General features: G+C 46.1%; 9 non-coding genes and 1 pseudogene across 9 annotated transcripts; all 10 read right to left on the bottom strand.

Moving 5' to 3' along the window:
- On the bottom strand, positions 1 to 168 carry LOC130319277 (U2 spliceosomal RNA; annotated as a pseudogene; the record flags this gene model as incomplete).
- A 2,088-nt stretch (positions 169 to 2,256) lies between these two features.
- Positions 2,257 to 2,447, bottom strand: LOC130319271 (U2 spliceosomal RNA). Its single transcript, XR_008865508.1, has one exon. It is a non-coding gene; the product is annotated as a U2 spliceosomal RNA (small nuclear RNA).
- Positions 2,448 to 4,534: 2,087 nt separating this feature from the next.
- On the bottom strand, positions 4,535 to 4,725 carry LOC130319281 (U2 spliceosomal RNA). The gene has a single exon (XR_008865513.1). It is a non-coding gene; the product is annotated as a U2 spliceosomal RNA (small nuclear RNA).
- Positions 4,726 to 6,814: 2,089 nt separating this feature from the next.
- Positions 6,815 to 7,005, bottom strand: LOC130319282 (U2 spliceosomal RNA). Its single transcript, XR_008865514.1, has one exon. It is a non-coding gene; the product is annotated as a U2 spliceosomal RNA (small nuclear RNA).
- A 2,099-nt stretch (positions 7,006 to 9,104) lies between these two features.
- On the bottom strand, positions 9,105 to 9,295 carry LOC130319283 (U2 spliceosomal RNA). The gene has a single exon (XR_008865515.1). It is a non-coding gene; the product is annotated as a U2 spliceosomal RNA (small nuclear RNA).
- A 2,094-nt stretch (positions 9,296 to 11,389) lies between these two features.
- Positions 11,390 to 11,581, bottom strand: LOC130319274 (U2 spliceosomal RNA). The gene has a single exon (XR_008865510.1). It is a non-coding gene; the product is annotated as a U2 spliceosomal RNA (small nuclear RNA).
- Positions 11,582 to 13,698: 2,117 nt separating this feature from the next.
- LOC130319275 (U2 spliceosomal RNA) lies at positions 13,699 to 13,889 on the bottom strand. Its single transcript, XR_008865511.1, has one exon. It is a non-coding gene; the product is annotated as a U2 spliceosomal RNA (small nuclear RNA).
- Positions 13,890 to 16,008: 2,119 nt separating this feature from the next.
- Positions 16,009 to 16,199, bottom strand: LOC130319260 (U2 spliceosomal RNA). Its single transcript, XR_008865498.1, has one exon. It is a non-coding gene; the product is annotated as a U2 spliceosomal RNA (small nuclear RNA).
- A 2,081-nt stretch (positions 16,200 to 18,280) lies between these two features.
- Positions 18,281 to 18,471, bottom strand: LOC130319261 (U2 spliceosomal RNA). The gene has a single exon (XR_008865499.1). It is a non-coding gene; the product is annotated as a U2 spliceosomal RNA (small nuclear RNA).
- Positions 18,472 to 20,569: 2,098 nt separating this feature from the next.
- On the bottom strand, positions 20,570 to 20,760 carry LOC130319276 (U2 spliceosomal RNA). Its single transcript, XR_008865512.1, has one exon. It is a non-coding gene; the product is annotated as a U2 spliceosomal RNA (small nuclear RNA).
- Between the last annotated feature and the right edge of the window lie 1,204 nt (positions 20,761 to 21,964).

A 21,964-nucleotide genomic window follows, 5' to 3' on the forward strand; every position in this document is an offset into this window, starting at 1 on the left:
TACTGCCATATCGGGTCAATGCATAGGGCGACGGAAGCAAGCTTCGAAATCGGCCCCCGTTCTCAAAAATCCATTTAATATATGGTCCCCAGATAGGGGACGTATCAGATATTAAACTGATAAGAACAGATACTACACTTGATCTTAGCCAAAAGGCCGAGAAGCGATAACCGTGAAAGGGGCGGGCCCAACAAGGTCCCCTTCATGGGCACTATCACTGCTTGCTGTCAGGGAGGCTGCCAGACAATTTTCCATGCACACTCTGGGCTGGGGGGCAGTCAACCACCAGTACACACAGCAGAACCTAAACCCATACCATTATTGCTAAGCAGCAAGACAGGGGCCCATTGCACTCACACGGGGCCTTTTTAAATGCAATCCATAACCCGGATTTGCCAGGAACCCTTCTTACTCCTCCTACTTGCATGTGACACTGGGCTTAGGATCTGCATAGGAAACACACACACAAGCACACACCTACCTTTGTTGCCTGCAGATGCCTCCTTGGCTGTCCCCAAACGGTATCAAACCAACACCCACGGGAAGCTGTAAGCATAGAGGACATGCCTGCACCCCATTGGACTTACCTGTGTGGGTTAAATCCGGGTTATTTGACAACCTATGGCGGTGATGGTTCTGCTCAGGCAGAGCAGTGCTGATGCTCCTCATAAAGCTGTCGCTGCTGTGAAGGTTCTAGGTGACATCACAAATCCCTTTGGTTACATACACAACAAAGCTGGGTTGTTGTTGTTTACACTCTGCAAGGCCTGTGGAAGTGAGTGACATCATAGCACTGTAGTTCTGAGGGTTCAAGATGGATGCAACAATCTCCTGTTGCTTCTATGAAGGCCGTAATAGACGACATCACCAAACAGCTCCATAGTCACATACACAGCAAAGGAGAGATGTTGTTTACACCTAGTGATGTCAGTGGTATTGAGTGACATCACAGCACAGTGCTAAGGCTCCTGGGCCTGGACACAGCAGCGGCTGCAATATCTCAACGGAGAATACGTTTATATCTATGTGTGTGTGTGCGCATATATATATATATATATATATATATATATATATATATATATATATTTCTCCGCCGAAATCACTTTTAAACCCATTTCCACCTTTTTTTCCCTTCTCTTCCTCTTACTTTTTTTTCACGTTTTTTTACGTTTTTCTCCTTTTCGCCTCTTTTCTGGGCGTATTATTCTTCTTTTTCTTCTTTTTTTTCGTCTAATGCATACCCCATCAGTGCAGCAATGCTTATTCAATACCGCCAGCAGATGGAGACACTGGGGGATAATTTTCTAAGGATTTATACTGATTTTTCCTGTCTGAATTTGTCGCACAGAAAGTTGCAGGCCAAATATGTGTGACATTTCTGCGACTTTAGCTTCTAGAGCATTTTTACAACATTATACATAGGTGCTGAATACATAAAAAGCGACTGTTCAGCGACAGACAAGTCGCATCGGCTGAAAGTAGGCCAGAATGTCAGTCCATGTTGGAGCAGGTTTAGATACAGTCTAAAGCATAGATCTCAAAGTCTGTGCACAGAATTTAGCAAGGGCCTCGCACCTTCTGATGCATCAGGTAGGTGCACAATAGCATAGCCTAACCCTCTGTACTTTGGTCTATATTGATGCGGGACATAGACAGCCAGCTGATGACCAATCCATTAGTGCAATGGATGGCTGGAAGCATTTGTCTTTGCCTTTGCAATACCACAGAAGCAATGCATGGTCAATGTACAGCAATGACACACCTGTGTGAACAGCCAGGAGACCCCCCCCCCCATGTTATGTTACATAGTTACATAGTTAGTACGGTCGAAAAAAGACATATGTCCATCACGTTCAACCAGGGAATTAAGGGGTAGGGGTGTGGCGCGATATTGGGGAAGGGATGAGATTTTATATTTCTTCATAAGCATTAATCTTATTTTGTCAATTAGGAACATTCAGCACCCACCCGCTATCAAGGCAGCTGCCTATCATGTCATGCCCTACCTGCACAGGTGTGCTGGCTACTCAAATGATCCAATTAAGGAGGCCATTTAGTCAGCAGCAGCAGAAGTCCTGTGCCTGGACGCTCCAACAGGGGCCAGACACAAGCAGAAGCAGAAGCAGCAGAAGCAGCAGCAGCACCACCTTTTGTTTTTTGGCTGCAGCAGCAGCAAGGCCCACAGGGCTGGCTAGCTGGCTAGCCAGCAAGCAGGTAGCAATGAAAGTAGGAATCTTTCTTTTTAACCCTGTAAGGGGGTGGTGCACTGTACCCGAAGATACTGCCATATCGGGTCAATGCATAGGGCGACGGAAGCAAGCTTCGAAATCGGCCCCCGTTCTCAAAAATCCATTTAATATATGGTCCCCAGATAGGGGACGTATCAGATATTAAACTGATAAGAACAGATACTACACTTGATCTTAGCCAAAAGGCCGAGAAGCGATAACCGTGAAAGGGGCGGGCCCAACAAGGTCCCCTTCATGGGCACTATCACTGCTTGCTGTCAGGGAGGCTGCCAGACAATTTTCCATGCACACTCTGGGCTGGGGGGCAGTCAACCACCAGTACACACAGCAGAACCTAAACCCATACCATTATTGCTAAGCAGCAAGACAGGGGCCCATTGCACTCCCACGGGGCCTTTTTAAATGCAATCCATAACCCGGATTTGCCAGGAACCCTTCTTACTCCTCCTACTTGCATGTGACACTGGGCTTAGGATCTGCATAGGAAACACACACACAAGCACACACCTACCTTTGTTGCCTGCAGATGCCTCCTTGGCTGTCCCCAAACGGTATCAAACCAACACCCACGGGAAGCTGTAAGCATAGAGGACATGCCTGCACCCCATTGGACTTACCTGTGTGGGTTAAATCCGGGTTATTTGACAACCTATGGCGGTGATGGTTCTGCTCAGGCAGAGCAGTGCTGATGCTCCTCATAAAGCTGTCGCTGCTGTGAAGGTTCTAGGTGACATCACAAATCCCTTTGGTTACATACACAACAAAGCTGGGTTGTTGTTGTTTACACTCTGCAAGGCCTGTGGAAGTGAGTGACATCATAGCACTGTAGTTCTGAGGGTTCAAGATGGATGCAACAATCTCCTGTTGCTTCTATGAAGGCCGTAATAGACGACATCACCAAACAGCTCCATAGTCACATACACAGCAAAGGAGAGATGTTGTTTACACCTAGTGATGTCAGTGGTATTGAGTGACATCACAGCACAGTGCTAAGGCTCCTGGGCCTGGACACAGCAGCGGCTGCAATATCTCAACGGAGAATACGTTTATATCTATGTGTGTGTGTGCGCATATATATATATATATATATATATATATATATATATATATATATTTCTCCGCCGAAATCACTTTTAAACCCATTTCCACCTTTTTTTCCCTTCTCTTCCTCTTACTTTTTTTTCACGTTTTTTTACGTTTTTCTCCTTTTCGCCTCTTTTCTGGGCGTATTATTCTTCTTTTTCTTCTTTTTTTTCGTCTAATGCATACCCCATCAGTGCAGCAATGCTTATTCAATACCGCCAGCAGATGGAGACACTGGGGGATAATTTTCTAAGGATTTATACTGATTTTTCCTGTCTGAATTTGTCGCACAGAAAGTTGCAGGCCAAATATGTGTGACATTTCTGCGACTTTAGCTTCTAGAGCATTTTTACAACATTATACATAGGTGCTGAATACATAAAAAGCGACTGTTCAGCGACAGACAAGTCGCATCGGCTGAAAGTAGGCCAGAATGTCAGTCCATGTTGGAGCAGGTTTAGATACAGTCTAAAGCATAGATCTCAAAGTCTGTGCACAGAATTTAGCAAGGGCCTCGCACCTTCTGATGCATCAGGTAGGTGCACAATAGCATAGCCTAACCCTCTGTACTTTGGTCTATATTGATGCGGGACATAGACAGCCAGCTGATGACCAATCCATTAGTGCAATGGATGGCTGGAAGCATTTGTCTTTGCCTTTGCAATACCACAGAAGCAATGCATGGTCAATGTACAGCAATGACACACCTGTGTGAACAGCCAGGAGACCCCCCCCCCCCATGTTATGTTACATAGTTACATAGTTAGTACGGTCGAAAAAAGACATATGTCCATCACGTTCAACCAGGGAATTAAGGGGTAGGGGTGTGGCGCGATATTGGGGAAGGGATGAGATTTTATATTTCTTCATAAGCATTAATCTTATTTTGTCAATTAGGAACATTCAGCACCCACCCGCTATCAAGGCAGCTGCCTATCATGTCATGCCCTACCTGCACAGGTGTGCTGGCTACTCAAATGATCCAATTAAGGAGGCCATTTAGTCAGCAGCAGCAGAAGTCCTGTGCCTGGACGCTCCAACAGGGGCCAGACACAAGCAGAAGCAGAAGCAGCAGAAGCAGCAGCAGCACCACCTTTTGTTTTTTGGCTGCAGCAGCAGCAAGGCCCACAGGGCTGGCTAGCTGGCTAGCCAGCAAGCAGGTAGCAATGAAAGTAGGAATCTTTCTTTTTAACCCTGTAAGGGGGTGGTGCACTGTACCCGAAGATACTGCCATATCGGGTCAATGCATAGGGCGACGGAAGCAAGCTTCGAAATCGGCCCCCGTTCTCAAAAATCCATTTAATATATGGTCCCCAGATAGGGGACGTATCAGATATTAAACTGATAAGAACAGATACTACACTTGATCTTAGCCAAAAGGCCGAGAAGCGATAACCGTGAAAGGGGCGGGCCCAACAAGGTCCCCTTCATGGGCACTATCACTGCTTGCTGTCAGGGAGGCTGCCAGACAATTTTCCATGCACACTCTGGGCTGGGGGGCAGTCAACCACCAGTACACACAGCAGAACCTAAACCCATACCATTATTGCTAAGCAGCAAGACAGGGGCCCATTGCACTCCCACGGGGCCTTTTTAAATGCAATCCATAACCCGGATTTGCCAGGAACCCTTCTTACTCCTCCTACTTGCATGTGACACTGGGCTTAGGATCTGCATAGGAAACACACACACAAGCACACACCTACCTTTGTTGCCTGCAGATGCCTCCTTGGCTGTCCCCAAACGGTATCAAACCAACACCCACGGGAAGCTGTAAGCATAGAGGACATGCCTGCACCCCATTGGACTTACCTGTGTGGGTTAAATCCGGGTTATTTGACAACCTATGGCGGTGATGGTTCTGCTCAGGCAGAGCAGTGCTGATGCTCCTCATAAAGCTGTCGCTGCTGTGAAGGTTCTAGGTGACATCACAAATCCCTTTGGTTACATACACAACAAAGCTGGGTTGTTGTTGTTTACACTCTGCAAGGCCTGTGGAAGTGAGTGACATCATAGCACTGTAGTTCTGAGGGTTCAAGATGGATGCAACAATCTCCTGTTGCTTCTATGAAGGCCGTAATAGACGACATCACCAAACAGCTCCATAGTCACATACACAGCAAAGGAGAGATGTTGTTTACACCTAGTGATGTCAGTGGTATTGAGTGACATCACAGCACAGTGCTAAGGCTCCTGGGCCTGGACACAGCAGCGGCTGCAATATCTCAACGGAGAATACGTTTATATCTATGTGTGTGTGTGCGCATATATATATATATATATATATATATATATATATATATATATATATATTCTCCGCCGAAATCACTTTTAAACCCATTTCCACCTTTTTTTCCCTTCTCTTCCTCTTACTTTTTTTTCACGTTTTTTTACGTTTTTCTCCTTTTCGCCTCTTTTCTGGGCGTATTATTCTTCTTTTTCTTCTTTTTTTTCGTCTAATGCATACCCCATCAGTGCAGCAATGCTTATTCAATACCGCCAGCAGATGGAGACACTGGGGGATAATTTTCTAAGGATTTATACTGATTTTTCCTGTCTGAATTTGTCGCACAGAAAGTTGCAGGCCAAATATGTGTGACATTTCTGCGACTTTAGCTTCTAGAGCATTTTTACAACATTATACATAGGTGCTGAATACATAAAAAGCGACTGTTCAGCGACAGACAAGTCGCATCGGCTGAAAGTAGGCCAGAATGTCAGTCCATGTTGGAGCAGGTTTAGATACAGTCTAAAGCATAGATCTCAAAGTCTGTGCACAGAATTTAGCAAGGGCCTCGCACCTTCTGATGCATCAGGTAGGTGCACAATAGCATAGCCTAACCCTCTGTACTTTGGTCTATATTGATGCGGGACATAGACAGCCAGCTGATGACCAATCCATTAGTGCAATGGATGGCTGGAAGCATTTGTCTTTGCCTTTGCAATACCACAGAAGCAATGCATGGTCAATGTACAGCAATGACACACCTGTGTGAACAGCCAGGAGACCCCCCCCCCCATGTTATGTTACATAGTTACATAGTTAGTACGGTCGAAAAAAGACATATGTCCATCACGTTCAACCAGGGAATTAAGGGGTAGGGGTGTGGCGCGATATTGGGGAAGGGATGAGATTTTATATTTCTTCATAAGCATTAATCTTATTTTGTCAATTAGGAACATTCAGCACCCACCCGCTATCAAGGCAGCTGCCTATCATGTCATGCCCTACCTGCACAGGTGTGCTGGCTACTCAAATGATCCAATTAAGGAGGCCATTTAGTCAGCAGCAGCAGAAGTCCTGTGCCTGGACGCTCCAACAGGGGCCAGACACAAGCAGAAGCAGAAGCAGCAGAAGCAGCAGCAGCACCACCTTTTGTTTTTTGGCTGCAGCAGCAGCAAGGCCCACAGGGCTGGCTAGCTGGCTAGCCAGCAAGCAGGTAGCAATGAAAGTAGGAATCTTTCTTTTTAACCCTGTAAGGGGGTGGTGCACTGTACCCGAAGATACTGCCATATCGGGTCAATGCATAGGGCGACGGAAGCAAGCTTCGAAATCGGCCCCCGTTCTCAAAAATCCATTTAATATATGGTCCCCAGATAGGGGACGTATCAGATATTAAACTGATAAGAACAGATACTACACTTGATCTTAGCCAAAAGGCCGAGAAGCGATAACCGTGAAAGGGGCGGGCCCAACAAGGTCCCCTTCATGGGCACTATCACTGCTTGCTGTCAGGGAGGCTGCCAGACAATTTTCCATGCACACTCTGGGCTGGGGGGCAGTCAACCACCAGTACACACAGCAGAACCTAAACCCATACCATTATTGCTAAGCAGCAAGACAGGGGCCCATTGCACTCCCACGGGGCCTTTTTAAATGCAATCCATAACCCGGATTTGCCAGGAACCCTTCTTACTCCTCCTACTTGCATGTGACACTGGGCTTAGGATCTGCATAGGAAACACACACACAAGCACACACCTACCTTTGTTGCCTGCAGATGCCTCCTTGGCTGTCCCCAAACGGTATCAAACCAACACCCACGGGAAGCTGTAAGCATAGAGGACATGCCTGCACCCCATTGGACTTACCTGTGTGGGTTAAATCCGGGTTATTTGACAACCTATGGCGGTGATGGTTCTGCTCAGGCAGAGCAGTGCTGATGCTCCTCATAAAGCTGTCGCTGCTGTGAAGGTTCTAGGTGACATCACAAATCCCTTTGGTTACATACACAACAAAGCTGGGTTGTTGTTGTTTACACTCTGCAAGGCCTGTGGAAGTGAGTGACATCATAGCACTGTAGTTCTGAGGGTTCAAGATGGATGCAACAATCTCCTGTTGCTTCTATGAAGGCCGTAATAGACGACATCACCAAACAGCTCCATAGTCACATACACAGCAAAGGAGAGATGTTGTTTACACCTAGTGATGTCAGTGGTATTGAGTGACATCACAGCACAGTGCTAAGGCTCCTGGGCCTGGACACAGCAGCGGCTGCAATATCTCAACGGAGAATACGTTTATATCTATGTGTGTGTGTGCGCATATATATATATATATATATATATATATATATATATATATATATATATATTTCTCCGCCGAAATCACTTTTAAACCCATTTCCACCTTTTTTTCCCTTCTCTTCCTCTTACTTTTTTTTCACGTTTTTTTACGTTTTTCTCCTTTTCGCCTCTTTTCTGGGCGTATTATTCTTCTTTTTCTTCTTTTTTTTCGTCTAATGCATACCCCATCAGTGCAGCAATGCTTATTCAATACCGCCAGCAGATGGAGACACTGGGGGATAATTTTCTAAGGATTTATACTGATTTTTCCTGTCTGAATTTGTCGCACAGAAAGTTGCAGGCCAAATATGTGTGACATTTCTGCGACTTTAGCTTCTAGAGCATTTTTACAACATTATACATAGGTGCTGAATACATAAAAAGCGACTGTTCAGCGACAGACAAGTCGCATCGGCTGAAAGTAGGCCAGAATGTCAGTCCATGTTGGAGCAGGTTTAGATACAGTCTAAAGCATAGATCTCAAAGTCTGTGCACAGAATTTAGCAAGGGCCTCGCACCTTCTGATGCATCAGGTAGGTGCACAATAGCATAGCCTAACCCTCTGTACTTTGGTCTATATTGATGCGGGACATAGACAGCCAGCTGATGACCAATCCATTAGTGCAATGGATGGCTGGAAGCATTTGTCTTTGCCTTTGCAATACCACAGAAGCAATGCATGGTCAATGTACAGCAATGACACACCTGTGTGAACAGCCAGGAGACCCCCCCCCCCCCCCCCCATGTTATGTTACATAGTTACATAGTTAGTACGGTCGAAAAAAGACATATGTCCATCACGTTCAACCAGGGAATTAAGGGGTAGGGGTGTGGCGCGATATTGGGGAAGGGATGAGATTTTATATTTCTTCATAAGCATTAATCTTATTTTGTCAATTAGGAACATTCAGCACCCACCCGCTATCAAGGCAGCTGCCTATCATGTCATGCCCTACCTGCACAGGTGTGCTGGCTACTCAAATGATCCAATTAAGGAGGCCATTTAGTCAGCAGCAGCAGAAGTCCTGTGCCTGGACGCTCCAACAGGGGCCAGACACAAGCAGAAGCAGAAGCAGCAGAAGCAGCAGCAGCACCACCTTTTGTTTTTTGGCTGCAGCAGCAGCAAGGCCCACAGGGCTGGCTAGCTGGCTAGCCAGCAAGCAGGTAGCAATGAAAGTAGGAATCTTTCTTTTTAACCCTGTAAGGGGGTGGTGCACTGTACCCGAAGATACTGCCATATCGGGTCAATGCATAGGGCGACGGAAGCAAGCTTCGAAATCGGCCCCCGTTCTCAAAAATCCATTTAATATATGGTCCCCAGATAGGGGACGTATCAGATATTAAACTGATAAGAACAGATACTACACTTGATCTTAGCCAAAAGGCCGAGAAGCGATAACCGTGAAAGGGGCGGGCCCAACAAGGTCCCCTTCATGGGCACTATCACTGCTTGCTGTCAGGGAGGCTGCCAGACAATTTTCCATGCACACTCTGGGCTGGGGGGCAGTCAACCACCAGTACACACAGCAGAACCTAAACCCATACCATTATTGCTAAGCAGCAAGACAGGGGCCCATTGCACTCCCACGGGGCCTTTTTAAATGCAATCCATAACCCGGATTTGCCAGGAACCCTTCTTACTCCTCCTACTTGCATGTGACACTGGGCTTAGGATCTGCATAGGAAACACACACACAAGCACACACCTACCTTTGTTGCCTGCAGATGCCTCCTTGGCTGTCCCCAAACGGTATCAAACCAACACCCACGGGAAGCTGTAAGCATAGAGGACATGCCTGCACCCCATTGGACTTACCTGTGTGGGTTAAATCCGGGTTATTTGACAACCTATGGCGGTGATGGTTCTGCTCAGGCAGAGCAGTGCTGATGCTCCTCATAAAGCTGTCGCTGCTGTGAAGGTTCTAGGTGACATCACAAATCCCTTTGGTTACATACACAACAAAGCTGGGTTGTTGTTGTTTACACTCTGCAAGGCCTGTGGAAGTGAGTGACATCATAGCACTGTAGTTCTGAGGGTTCAAGATGGATGCAACAATCTCCTGTTGCTTCTATGAAGGCCGTAATAGACGACATCACCAAACAGCTCCATAGTCACATACACAGCAAAGGAGAGATGTTGTTTACACCTAGTGATGTCAGTGGTATTGAGTGACATCACAGCACAGTGCTAAGGCTCCTGGGCCTGGACACAGCAGCGGCTGCAATATCTCAACGGAGAATACGTTTATATCTATGTGTGTGTGTGCGCATATATATATATATATATATATATATATATATATATATATATATATTTCTCCGCCGAAATCACTTTTAAACCCATTTCCACCTTTTTTTCCCTTCTCTTCCTCTTACTTTTTTTTCACGTTTTTTTACGTTTTTCTCCTTTTCGCCTCTTTTCTGGGCGTATTATTCTTCTTTTTCTTCTTTTTTTTCGTCTAATGCATACCCCATCAGTGCAGCAATGCTTATTCAATACCGCCAGCAGATGGAGACACTGGGGGATAATTTTCTAAGGATTTATACTGATTTTTCCTGTCTGAATTTGTCGCACAGAAAGTTGCAGGCCAAATATGTGTGACATTTCTGCGACTTTAGCTTCTAGAGCATTTTTACAACATTATACATAGGTGCTGAATACATAAAAAGCGACTGTTCAGCGACAGACAAGTCGCATCGGCTGAAAGTAGGCCAGAATGTCAGTCCATGTTGGAGCAGGTTTAGATACAGTCTAAAGCATAGATCTCAAAGTCTGTGCACAGAATTTAGCAAGGGCCTCGCACCTTCTGATGCATCAGGTAGGTGCACAATAGCATAGCCTAACCCTCTGTACTTTGGTCTATATTGATGCGGGACATAGACAGCCAGCTGATGACCAATCCATTAGTGCAATGGATGGCTGGAAGCATTTGTCTTTGCCTTTGCAATACCACAGAAGCAATGCATGGTCAATGTACAGCAATGACACACCTGTGTGAACAGCCAGGAGACCCCCCCCCCCCCCCCATGTTATGTTACATAGTTACATAGTTAGTACGGTCGAAAAAAGACATATGTCCATCACGTTCAACCAGGGAATTAAGGGGTAGGGGTGTGGCGCGATATTGGGGAAGGGATGAGATTTTATATTTCTTCATAAGCATTAATCTTATTTTGTCAATTAGGAACATTCAGCACCCACCCGCTATCAAGGCAGCTGCCTATCATGTCATGCCCTACCTGCACAGGTGTGCTGGCTACTCAAATGATCCAATTAAGGAGGCCATTTAGTCAGCAGCAGCAGAAGTCCTGTGCCTGGACGCTCCAACAGGGGCCAGACACAAGCAGAAGCAGAAGCAGCAGAAGCAGCAGCAGCACCACCTTTTGTTTTTTGGCTGCAGCAGCAGCAAGGCCCACAGGGCTGGCTAGCTGGCTAGCCAGCAAGCAGGTAGCAATGAAAGTAGGAATCTTTCTTTTTAACCCTGTAAGTGGGGTGGTGCACTGTACCCGAAGATACTGCCATATCGGGTCAATGCATAGGGCGACGGAAGCAAGCTTCGAAATCGGCCCCCGTTCTCAAAAATCCATTTAATATATGGTCCCCAGATAGGGGACGTATCAGATATTAAACTGATAAGAACAGATACTACACTTGATCTTAGCCAAAAGGGCCGAGAAGCGATAACCGTGAAAGGGGGCGGGCCCAACAAGGTCCCCTTCATGGGCACTATCACTGCTTGCTGTCAGGGAGGCTGCCAGACAATTTTCCATGCACACTCTGGGCTGGGGGGCAGTCAACCACCAGTACACACAGCAGAACCTAAACCCATACCATTATTGCTAAGCAGCAAGACAGGGGCCCATTGCACTCCCACGGGGCCTTTTTAAATGCAATCCATAACCTGGATTTGCCAGGAACCCTTCTTACTCCTCCTACTTGCATGTGACACTGGGCTTAGGATCTGCATAGGAAACACACACACAAGCACACACCTACCTTTGTTGCCTGCAGATGCCTCCTTGGCTGTCCCCAAACGGTATCAAACCAACACCCACGGGAAGCTGTAAGCATAGAGGACATGCCTGCACCCCATTGGACTTACCTGTGTGGGTTAAATCCGGGTTATTTGACAACCTATGGCGGTGATGGTTCTGCTCAGGCAGAGCAGTGCTGATGCTCCTCATAAAGCTGTCGCTGCTGTGAAGGTTTCTAGGTGACATCACAAATCCCTTTGGTTACATACACAACAAAGCTGGGTTGTTGTTGTTTACACTCTGCAAGGCCTGTGGAAGTGAGTGACATCATAGCACTGTAGTTCTGAGGGTTCAAGATGGATGCAACAATCTCCTGTTGCTTCTATGAAGGCCGTAATAGACGACATCACCAAACAGCTCCATAGTCACATACACAGCAAAGGAGAGATGTTGTTTACACCTAGTGATGTCCAGTGGTATTGAGTGACATCACAGCACAGTGCTAAGGCTCCTGGGCCTGGACACAGCAGCGGCTGCAATATCTCAACGGAGAATACGTTTATATCTATGTGTGTGTGTGCGCATATATATATATATATATATATATATAATATATATATATATATATATTTCTTTCTCCGCCGAAATCACTTTTAAACCCATTTCCACCTTTTTTTCCCTTCTCTTCCTCTTACTTTTTTTTCACGTTTTTTTACGTTTTTCTCCTTTTCGCCTCTTTTCATGGGCGTATTATTCTTCTTTTTCTTCTTTTTTTTCGTCTAATGCATACCCCATCAGTGCAGCAATGCTTATTCAATACCGCCAGCAGATGGAGACACTGGGGGATAATTTTCTAAGGATTTATACTGATTTTTCCTGTCTGAATTTGTCGCACAGAAAGTTGCAGGCCAAATATGTGTGACATTTCTCTGCGACTTTAGCTTCTAGAGCATTTTTACAACATTATACATAGGTGCTGAATACATAAAAAGCGACTGTTCAGCGACAGACAAGTCGCATCGGCTGAAAGTAGGCCAGAATGTCAGTCCATGTTGGAGCAGGTTTAGATACAGTCTAAAGCATAGATCTCAAAGTCTGTGCACAGAATTTAGCAAGGGCCTCGCACCTTCTGATGCATCAGGTAGGTGCACAATAGCATAGCCTAACCCTCTGTACTTTGGTCTATATTGATGCGGGACATAGACAGCCAGCTGATGACCAATCCATTAGTGCAATGGATGGCTGGAAGCATTTGTCTTTGCCTTTGCAATTACCACAGAAGCAATGCATGGTCAATGTACAGCAATGACACACCTGTGTGAACAGCCAGGAGACCCCCCCCCCCCCCCCCCCCCATGTTATGTTACATAGTTACATAGTTAGTACGGTCGAAAAAAGACATATGTCCATCACGTTCAACCAGGGAATTAAGGGGTAGGGGTGTGGCGCGATATTGGGGAAGGGATGAGATTTTATTATTTCTTCATAAGCATTAATCTTATTTTGTCAATTAGGAACATTCAGCACCCACCCCGCTATCAAGGCAGCTGCCTATCATGTCATGCCCTACCTGCACAGGTGTGCTGGCTACTCAAATGATCCAATTAAGGAGGCCATTTAGTCAGCAGCAGCAGAAGTCCTGTGCCTGGACGCTCCAACAGGGGCCAGACACAAGCAGAAGCAGAAGCAGCAGAAGGCAGCAGCAGCACCACCTTTTGTTTTTTTGGCTGCAGCAGCAGCAAAGGCCCACAGGGCTGGCTAGCTGGCTAGCCCAGCAAGCAGGTAGCAATGAAAGTAGGAATCTTTCTTTTTTAACCCTGTAAGGGGGTGGTGCACTGTACCCGAAGATACTGCCATATCGGGTCAATGCATAGGGCGACGGAAGCAAGCTTCGAAATCGGCCCCCGTTCTCAAAAATCCATTTAATATATGGTCCCCAGATAGGGGACGTATCAGATATAAAACTGATAAGAAAAGATACTACACTTGATCTTAGCCAAAAGGCCGAGAAGCGATAACCGTGAAAGGGGCGGGCCCAACAAGGTCCCCTTCATGGGCACTATCACTGCACTTGCTGTCAGGGAGGCTGCCAGACAATTTTCCATGCACACTCTGGGCTGGGGGGGCAGTCAACCACCAGTACACACAGCAGAACCTAAACCCATACCATTATTGCTAAGCAGCAAGACAGGGGCCCATTGCACTCCCACGGGGCCTTTTTAAATGCAATCCATAACCCGGATTTGCCAGGAACCCCTTCTTACTCCTCCTACTTGCATGTGACCACTGGGCTTAGGATCTGCATAGGAAACACACACACAAGCACACACCTACCTTTGTTGCCTGCACATGCCTCCTTGGCTGTCCCCAAACGGTATCAAACCAACACCCACGGGAAGCTGTAAGCATAGAGGACATGCCTGCACCCCATTGGACTTACCTGTGTGGGTTAAATCCGGGTTATTTGACAACCTATGGCGGTGATGGTTCTGCTCAGGCAGAGCAGTGCTGATGCTCCTCATAAAGCTGTCGCTGCTGTGAAGGTTCTAGGTGACATCACAAATCCCTTTGGTTACATACACAACAAAGCTGGGTTGTTGTTGTTTACACTCTGCAAGGCCTGTGGAAGTGAGTGACATCATAGCACTGTAGTTCTGAGGGTTCAAGATGGATGCAACAATCTCCTGTTGCTTCTATGAAGGCCGTAATAGACGACATCACCAAACAGCTCCATAGTCACATACACAGCAAAGGAGAGATGTTGTTTACCACCTAGTGATGTCAAGTGGTATTGAGTGACATCACAGCACAGTGCTAAGGCTCCTGGGCCCTGGACACAGCAGCGGCTGCAATATCTCAACGGAGAATACGTTTATATCTATGTGTGTGTGTGCGCATATATATATATATACTATATATATATATATATATATATATAATATATTTCTCCGCCGAAATCACTTTTAAAACCCCATTTCCACCTTTTTTTCCCTTCTCTTCCTCTTACTTTTTTTTTCACGTTTTTTTACGTTTTTCTCCTTTTCGCCTCTTTTCTGGGCGTATTATTCTTCTTTTTCTTCTTGTTTTTTCGTCTAATGCATACCCCATCAGTGCAGCAATGCTTATTCAATACCGCCAGCAGATGGAGACACTGGGGGATAATTTTCTAAGGATTTATACTGATTTTTCCTGTCTGAATTTGTCGCACAGAAAGTTTGCAGGCCAAATATGTGTGACATTTCTGCGACTGTTAGCTTCTAGAGCATTTTTACAACATTATACATAGGTGCTGAATACATAAAAAGCGGACTGTTTCAGCGACAGACCAAGTCGCATCGGCTGAAAGTAGGCCAGAATGTCAGTCCATGTTGGAGCAGGTTTTAGATACAGTCTAAAGCATAGATCTCAAAGTCTGTGCACAGAATTTAGCAAAGGGCCTCGCACCATTCTGATGCATCAGGTAGGTGCACAATAGCATAGCCTAACCCTCTGTACTTTGGTCTATATTGATGCGGGACATAGACAGCCAGCTGATGACCAATCCATTAGTGCAATGGATGGCTGGAAGCATTTGTCTTTGCCTTTGCAATACCACAGAAGCAATGCATGGTCAATGTACAGCAATGACACACCTGTGTGAACAGCCAGGAGACCCCCCCCCCCCCCCCCCCATGTTATGTTACATAGTTACATAGTTAGTACGGTACGAAAAAAGACATATGTCCATCACGTTCAACCAGGGAATTAAGGGGTAGGGGTGTGGCGCGATATTGGGGAAGGGATGAGATTTTATATTTCTTCATAAGCATTAATCTTATTTTGTCAATTAGGAACATTCAGCACCCACCCGCTATCAAGGCAGCTGCCTATCATGTCATGCCCTACCTGCACAGGTGTGCTGGCTACTCAAATGATCCAATTAAGGAGGCCATTTAGTCAGCAGCAGCAGAAGTCCTGTGCCTGGACGCTCCAACAGGGGCCAGACACAAGCAGAAGCAGAAGCAGCAGAAGCAGCAGCAGCACCACCTTTTGTTTTTTGGCTGCAGCAGCAGCAAGGCCCACAGGGCTGGCTAGCTGGCTAGCCAGCAAGCAGGTAGCAATGAAAGTAGGAATCTTTCTTTTTAACCCTGTAAGGGGGTGGTGCACTGTACCCGAAGATACTGCCATATCGGGTCAATGCATAGGGCGACGGAAGCAAGCTTCGAAATCGGCCCCCGTTCTCAAAAATCCATTTAATATATGGTCCCCAGATAGGGGACGTATCAGATATTAAACTGATAAGAACAGATACTACACTTGATCTTAGCCAAAAGGCCGAGAAGCGATAACCGTGAAAGGGGCGGGCCCAACAAGGTCCCCTTCATGGGCACTATCACTGCTTGCTGTCAGGGAGGCTGCCAGACAATTTTCCATGCACACTCTGGGCTGGGGGGCAGTCAACCACCAGTACACACAGCAGAACCTAAACCCATACCATTATTGCTAAGCAGCAAGACAGGGGCCCATTGCACTCCCACGGGGCCTTTTTAAATGCAATCCATAACCCGGATTTGCCAGGAACCCTTCTTACTCCTCCTACTTGCATGTGACACTGGGCTTAGGATCTGCATAGGAAACACACACACAAGCACACACCTACCTTTGTTGCCTGCAGATGCCTCCTTGGCTGTCCCCAAACGGTATCAAACCAACACCCACGGGAAGCTGTAAGCATAGAGGACATGCCTGCACCCCATTGGACTTACCTGTGTGGGTTAAATCCGGGTTATTTGACAACCTATGGCGGTGATGGTTCTGCTCAGGCAGAGCAGTGCTGATGCTCCTCATAAAGCTGTCGCTGCTGTGAAGGTTCTAGGTGACATCACAAATCCCTTTGGTTACATACACAACAAAGCTGGGTTGTTGTTGTTTACACTCTGCAAGGCCTGTGGAAGTGAGTGACATCATAGCACTGTAGTTCTGAGGGTTCAAGATGGATGCAACAATCTCCTGTTGCTTCTATGAAGGCCGTAATAGACGACATCACCAAACAGCTCCATAGTCACATACACAGCAAAGGAGAGATGTTGTTTACACCTAGTGATGTCAGTGGTATTGAGTGACATCACAGCACAGTGCTAAGGCTCCTGGGCCTGGACACAGCAGCGGCATGCAATATCTCAACGGAGAATACGTTTATATCTATGTGTGTGTGTGCGCATATATATATATATATATATATATATTATATAATATAATATATATATTTCTCCGCCGAAATCACTTTTAAACCCATTTCCACCCTCTTACTTTTTTTTCACGTTTTTTTACGTTTTTCTCCTTTTCGCCTCTTTTCTGGGCGTATTATTCTTCTTTTTCTTCTTTTTTTTCGTCTAATGCATACCCCATCAGTGCAGCAATGCTTATTCAATACCGCCAGCAGATGGAGACACTGGGGGATAATTTTCTAAGGATTTATACTGATTTTTCCTGTCTGAATTTGTCGCACAGAAAGTTGCAGGCCAAATATGTGTGACATTTCTGCGACTTTAGCTTCTAGAGCATTTTTACAACATTATACATAGGTGCTGAATACATAAAAAGCGACTGTTCAGCGACAGACAAGTCGCATCGGCTGAAAGTAGGCCAGAATGTCAGTCCATGTTGGAGCAGGTTTAGATACAGTCTAAAGCATAGATCTCAAAGTCTGTGCACAGAATTTAGCAAGGGCCTCGCACCTTCTGATGCATCAGGTAGGTGCACAATAGCATAGCCTAACCCTCTGTACTTTGGTCTATATTGATGCGGGACATAGACAGCCAGCTGATGACCAATCCATTAGTGCAATGGATGGCTGGAAGCATTTGTCTTTGCCTTTGCAATACCACAGAAGCAATGCATGGTCAATGTACAGCAATGACACACCTGTGTGAACAGCCAGGAGACCCCCCACCCCCCCCCCCCCATGTTATGTTACATAGTTACATAGTTAGTACGGTCGAAAAAAGACATATGTCCATCACGTTCAACCAGGGAATTAAGGGGTAGGGGTGTGGCGCGATATTGGGGAAGGGATGAGATTTTATATTTCTTCATAAGCATTAATCTTATTTTGTCAATTAGGAACATTCAGCACCCACCCGCTATCAAGGCAGCTGCCTATCATGTCATGCCCTACCTGCACAGGTGTGCTGGCTACTCAAATGATCCAATTAAGGAGGCCATTTAGTCAGCAGCAGCAGAAGTCCTGTGCCTGGACGCTCCAACAGGGGCCAGACACAAGCAGAAGCAGAAGCAGCAGAAGCAGCAGCAGCACCACCTTTTGTTTTTTGGCTGCAGCAGCAGCAAGGCCCACAGGGCTGGCTAGCTGGCTAGCCAGCAAGCAGGTAGCAATGAAAGTAGGAATCTTTCTTTTTAACCCTGTAAGGGGGTGGTGCACTGTACCCGAAGATACTGCCATATCGGGTCAATGCATAGGGCGACGGAAGCAAGCTTCGAAATCGGCCCCCGTTCTCAAAAATCCATTTAATATATGGTCCCCAGATAGGGGACGTATCAGATATTAAACTGATAAGAACAGATACTACACTTGATCTTAGCCAAAAGGCCGAGAAGCGATAACCGTGAAAGGGGCGGGCCCAACAAGGTCCCCTTCATGGGCACTATCACTACTTGCTGTCATGGGGGCTGCCAGACAATTTTCCATGCACACTCTGGGCTGGGGGGCAGTCAACCACCAGTACACACAGCAGAACCTAAACCCATACCATTATTGCTAAGCAGCAAGACAGGGGCCCATTGCACTCCCACGGGGCCTTTTTAAATGCAATCCATAACCCGGATTTGCCAGGAACCCTTCTTACTCCTCCTACTTGCATGTGACACTGGGCTTAGGATCTGCATAGGAAACACACACACAAGCACACACCTACCTTTGTTGCCTGCAGATGCCTCCTTGGCTGTCCCCAAACGGTATCAAACCAACACCCACGGGAAGCTGTAAGCATAGAGGACATGCCTGCACCCCATTGGACTTACCTGTGTGGGTTAAATCCGGGTTATTTGACAACCTATGGCGGTGATGGTTCTGCTCAGGCAGAGCAGTGCTGATGCTCCTCATAAAGCTGTCGCTGCTGTGAAGGTTCTAGGTGACATCACAAATCCCTTTGGTTACATACACAACAAAGCTGGGTTGTTGTTGTTTACACTCTGCAAGGCCTGTGGAAGTGAGTGACATCATAGCACTGTAGTTCTGAGGGTTCAAGATGGATGCAACAATCTCCTGTTGCTTCTATGAAGGCCGTAATAGACGACATCACCAAACAGCTCCATAGTCACATACACAGCAAAGGAGAGATGTTGTTTACACCTAGTGATGTCAGTGGTATTGAGTGACATCACAGCACAGTGCTAAGGCTCCTGGGCCTGGACACAGCAGCGGCTGCAATATCTCAACGGAGAATACGTTTATATCTATGTGTGTGTGTGCGCATATATATATATATATATATATATATATATATATATATATATATATTTCTCCGCCGAAATCACTTTTAAACCCATTTCCACCTTTTTTTCCCTTCTCTTCCTCTTACTTTTTTTTCACGTTTTTTTACGTTTTTCTCCTTTTCGCCTCTTTTCTGGGCGTATTATTCTTCTTTTTCTTCTTTTTTTTCGTCTAATGCATACCCCATCAGTGCAGCAATGCTTATTCAATACCGCCAGCAGATGGAGACACTGGGGGATAATTTTCTAAGGATTTATACTGATTTTTCCTGTCTGAATTTGTCGCACAGAAAGTTGCAGGCCAAATATGTGTGACATTTCTGCGACTTTAGCTTCTAGAGCATTTTTACAACATTATACATAGGTGCTGAATACATAAAAAGCGACTGTTCAGCGACAGACAAGTCGCATCGGCTGAAAGTAGGCCAGAATGTCAGTCCATGTTGGAGCAGGTTTAGATACAGTCTAAAGCATAGATCTCAAAGTCTGTGCACAGAATTTAGCAAGGGCCTCGCACCTTCTGATGCATCAGGTAGGTGCACAATAGCATAGCCTAACCCTCTGTACTTTGGTCTATATTGATGCGGGACATAGACAGCCAGCTGATGACCAATCCATTAGTGCAATGGATGGCTGGAAGCATTTGTCTTTGCCTTTGCAATACCACAGAAGCAATGCATGGTCAATGTACAGCAATGACACACCTGTGTGAACAGCCAGGAGACCCCCCCCCCCCCCCCCCCCCATGTTATGTTACATAGTTACATAGTTAGTACGGTCGAAAAAAGACATATGTCCATCACGTTCAACCAGGGAATTAAGGGGTAGGGGTGTGGCGCGATATTGGGGAAGGGATGAGATTTTATATTTCTTCATAAGCATTAATCTTATTTTGTCAATTAGGAACATTCAGCACCCACCCGCTATCAAGGCAGCTGCCTATCATGTCATGCCCTACCTGCACAGGTGTGCTGGCTACTCAAATGATCCAATTAAGGAGGCCATTTAGTCAGCAGCAGCAGAAGTCCTGTGCCTGGACGCTCCAACAGGGGCCAGACACAAGCAGAAGCAGAAGCAGCAGAAGCAGCAGCAGCACCACCTTTTGTTTTTTGGCTGCAGCAGCAGCAAGGCCCACAGGGCTGGCTAGCTGGCTAGCCAGCAAGCAGGTAGCAATGAAAGTAGGAATCTTTCTTTTTAACCCTGTAAGGGGGTGGTGCACTGTACCCGAAGATACTGCCATATCGGGTCAATGCATAGGGCGACGGAAGCAAGCTTCGAAATCGGCCCCCGTTCTCAAAAATCCATTTAATATATGGTCCCCAGATAGGTGACGTATTAGATATTAAACTGAAAGGAACAGATACTACACTTGATCTTAGCCAAAAGGCCGAGAAGCGATAACCGTGAAAGGGGCGGGCCCAACAAGGTCCCCTTCATGGGCACTATCACTGCTTGCTGTCAGGGAGGCTGCCAGACAATTTTCCATGCACACTCTGGGCTGGGGGGCAGTCAACCACCAGTACACACAGCAGAACCTAAACCCATACCATTATTGCTAAGCAGCAAGACAGGGGCCCATTGCACTCCCACGGGGCCTTTTTAAATGCAATCCATAACCCGGATTTGCCAGGAACCCTTCTTACTCCTCCTACTTGCATGTGACACTGGGCTTAGGATCTGCATAGGAAACACACACACAAGCACACACCTACCTTTGTTGCCTGCAGATGCCTCCTTGGCTGTCCCCAAACGGTATCAAACCAACACCCACGGGAAGCTGTAAGCATAGAGGACATGCCTGCACCCCATTGGACTTACCTGTGTGGGTTAAATCCGGGTTATTTGACAACCTATGGCGGTGATGGTTCTGCTCAGGCAGAGCAGTGCTGATGCTCCTCATAAAGCTGTCGCTGCTGTGAAGGTTCTAGGTGACATCACAAATCCCTTTGGTTACATACACAACAAAGCTGGGTTGTTGTTGTTTACACTCTGCAAGGCCTGTGGAAGTGAGTGACATCATAGCACTGTAGTTCTGAGGGTTCAAGATGGATGCAACAATCTCCTGTTGCTTCTATGAAGGCCGTAATAGACGACATCACCAAACAGCTCCATAGTCACATACACAGCAAAGGAGAGATGTTGTTTACACCTAGTGATGTCAGTGGTATTGAGTGACATCACAGCACAGTGCTAAGGCTCCTGGGCCTGGACACAGCAGCGGCTGCAATATCTCAACGGAGAATACGTTTATATCTATGTGTGTGTGTGCGCATATATATATATATATATATATATATATATATATATATATATATATATATATATATATATATTTCTCCGCCGAAATCACTTTTAAACCCATTTCCACCTTTTTTTCCCTTCTCTTCCTCTTACTTTTTTTTCACGTTTTTTTACGTTTTTCTCCTTTTCGCCTCTTTTCTGGGCGTATTATTCTTCTTTTTCTTCTTTTTTTTCGTCTAATGCATACCCCATCAGTGCAGCAATGCTTATTCAATACCGCCAGCAGATGGAGACACTGGGGGATAATTTTCTAAGGATTTATACTGATTTTTCCTGTCTGAATTTGTCGCACAGAAAGTTGC

Source organism: Hyla sarda, unplaced genomic scaffold (assembly GCF_029499605.1).
Source record: "Hyla sarda isolate aHylSar1 unplaced genomic scaffold, aHylSar1.hap1 scaffold_2105, whole genome shotgun sequence".
NCBI lineage: Eukaryota > Metazoa > Chordata > Amphibia > Anura > Hylidae > Hyla > Hyla sarda.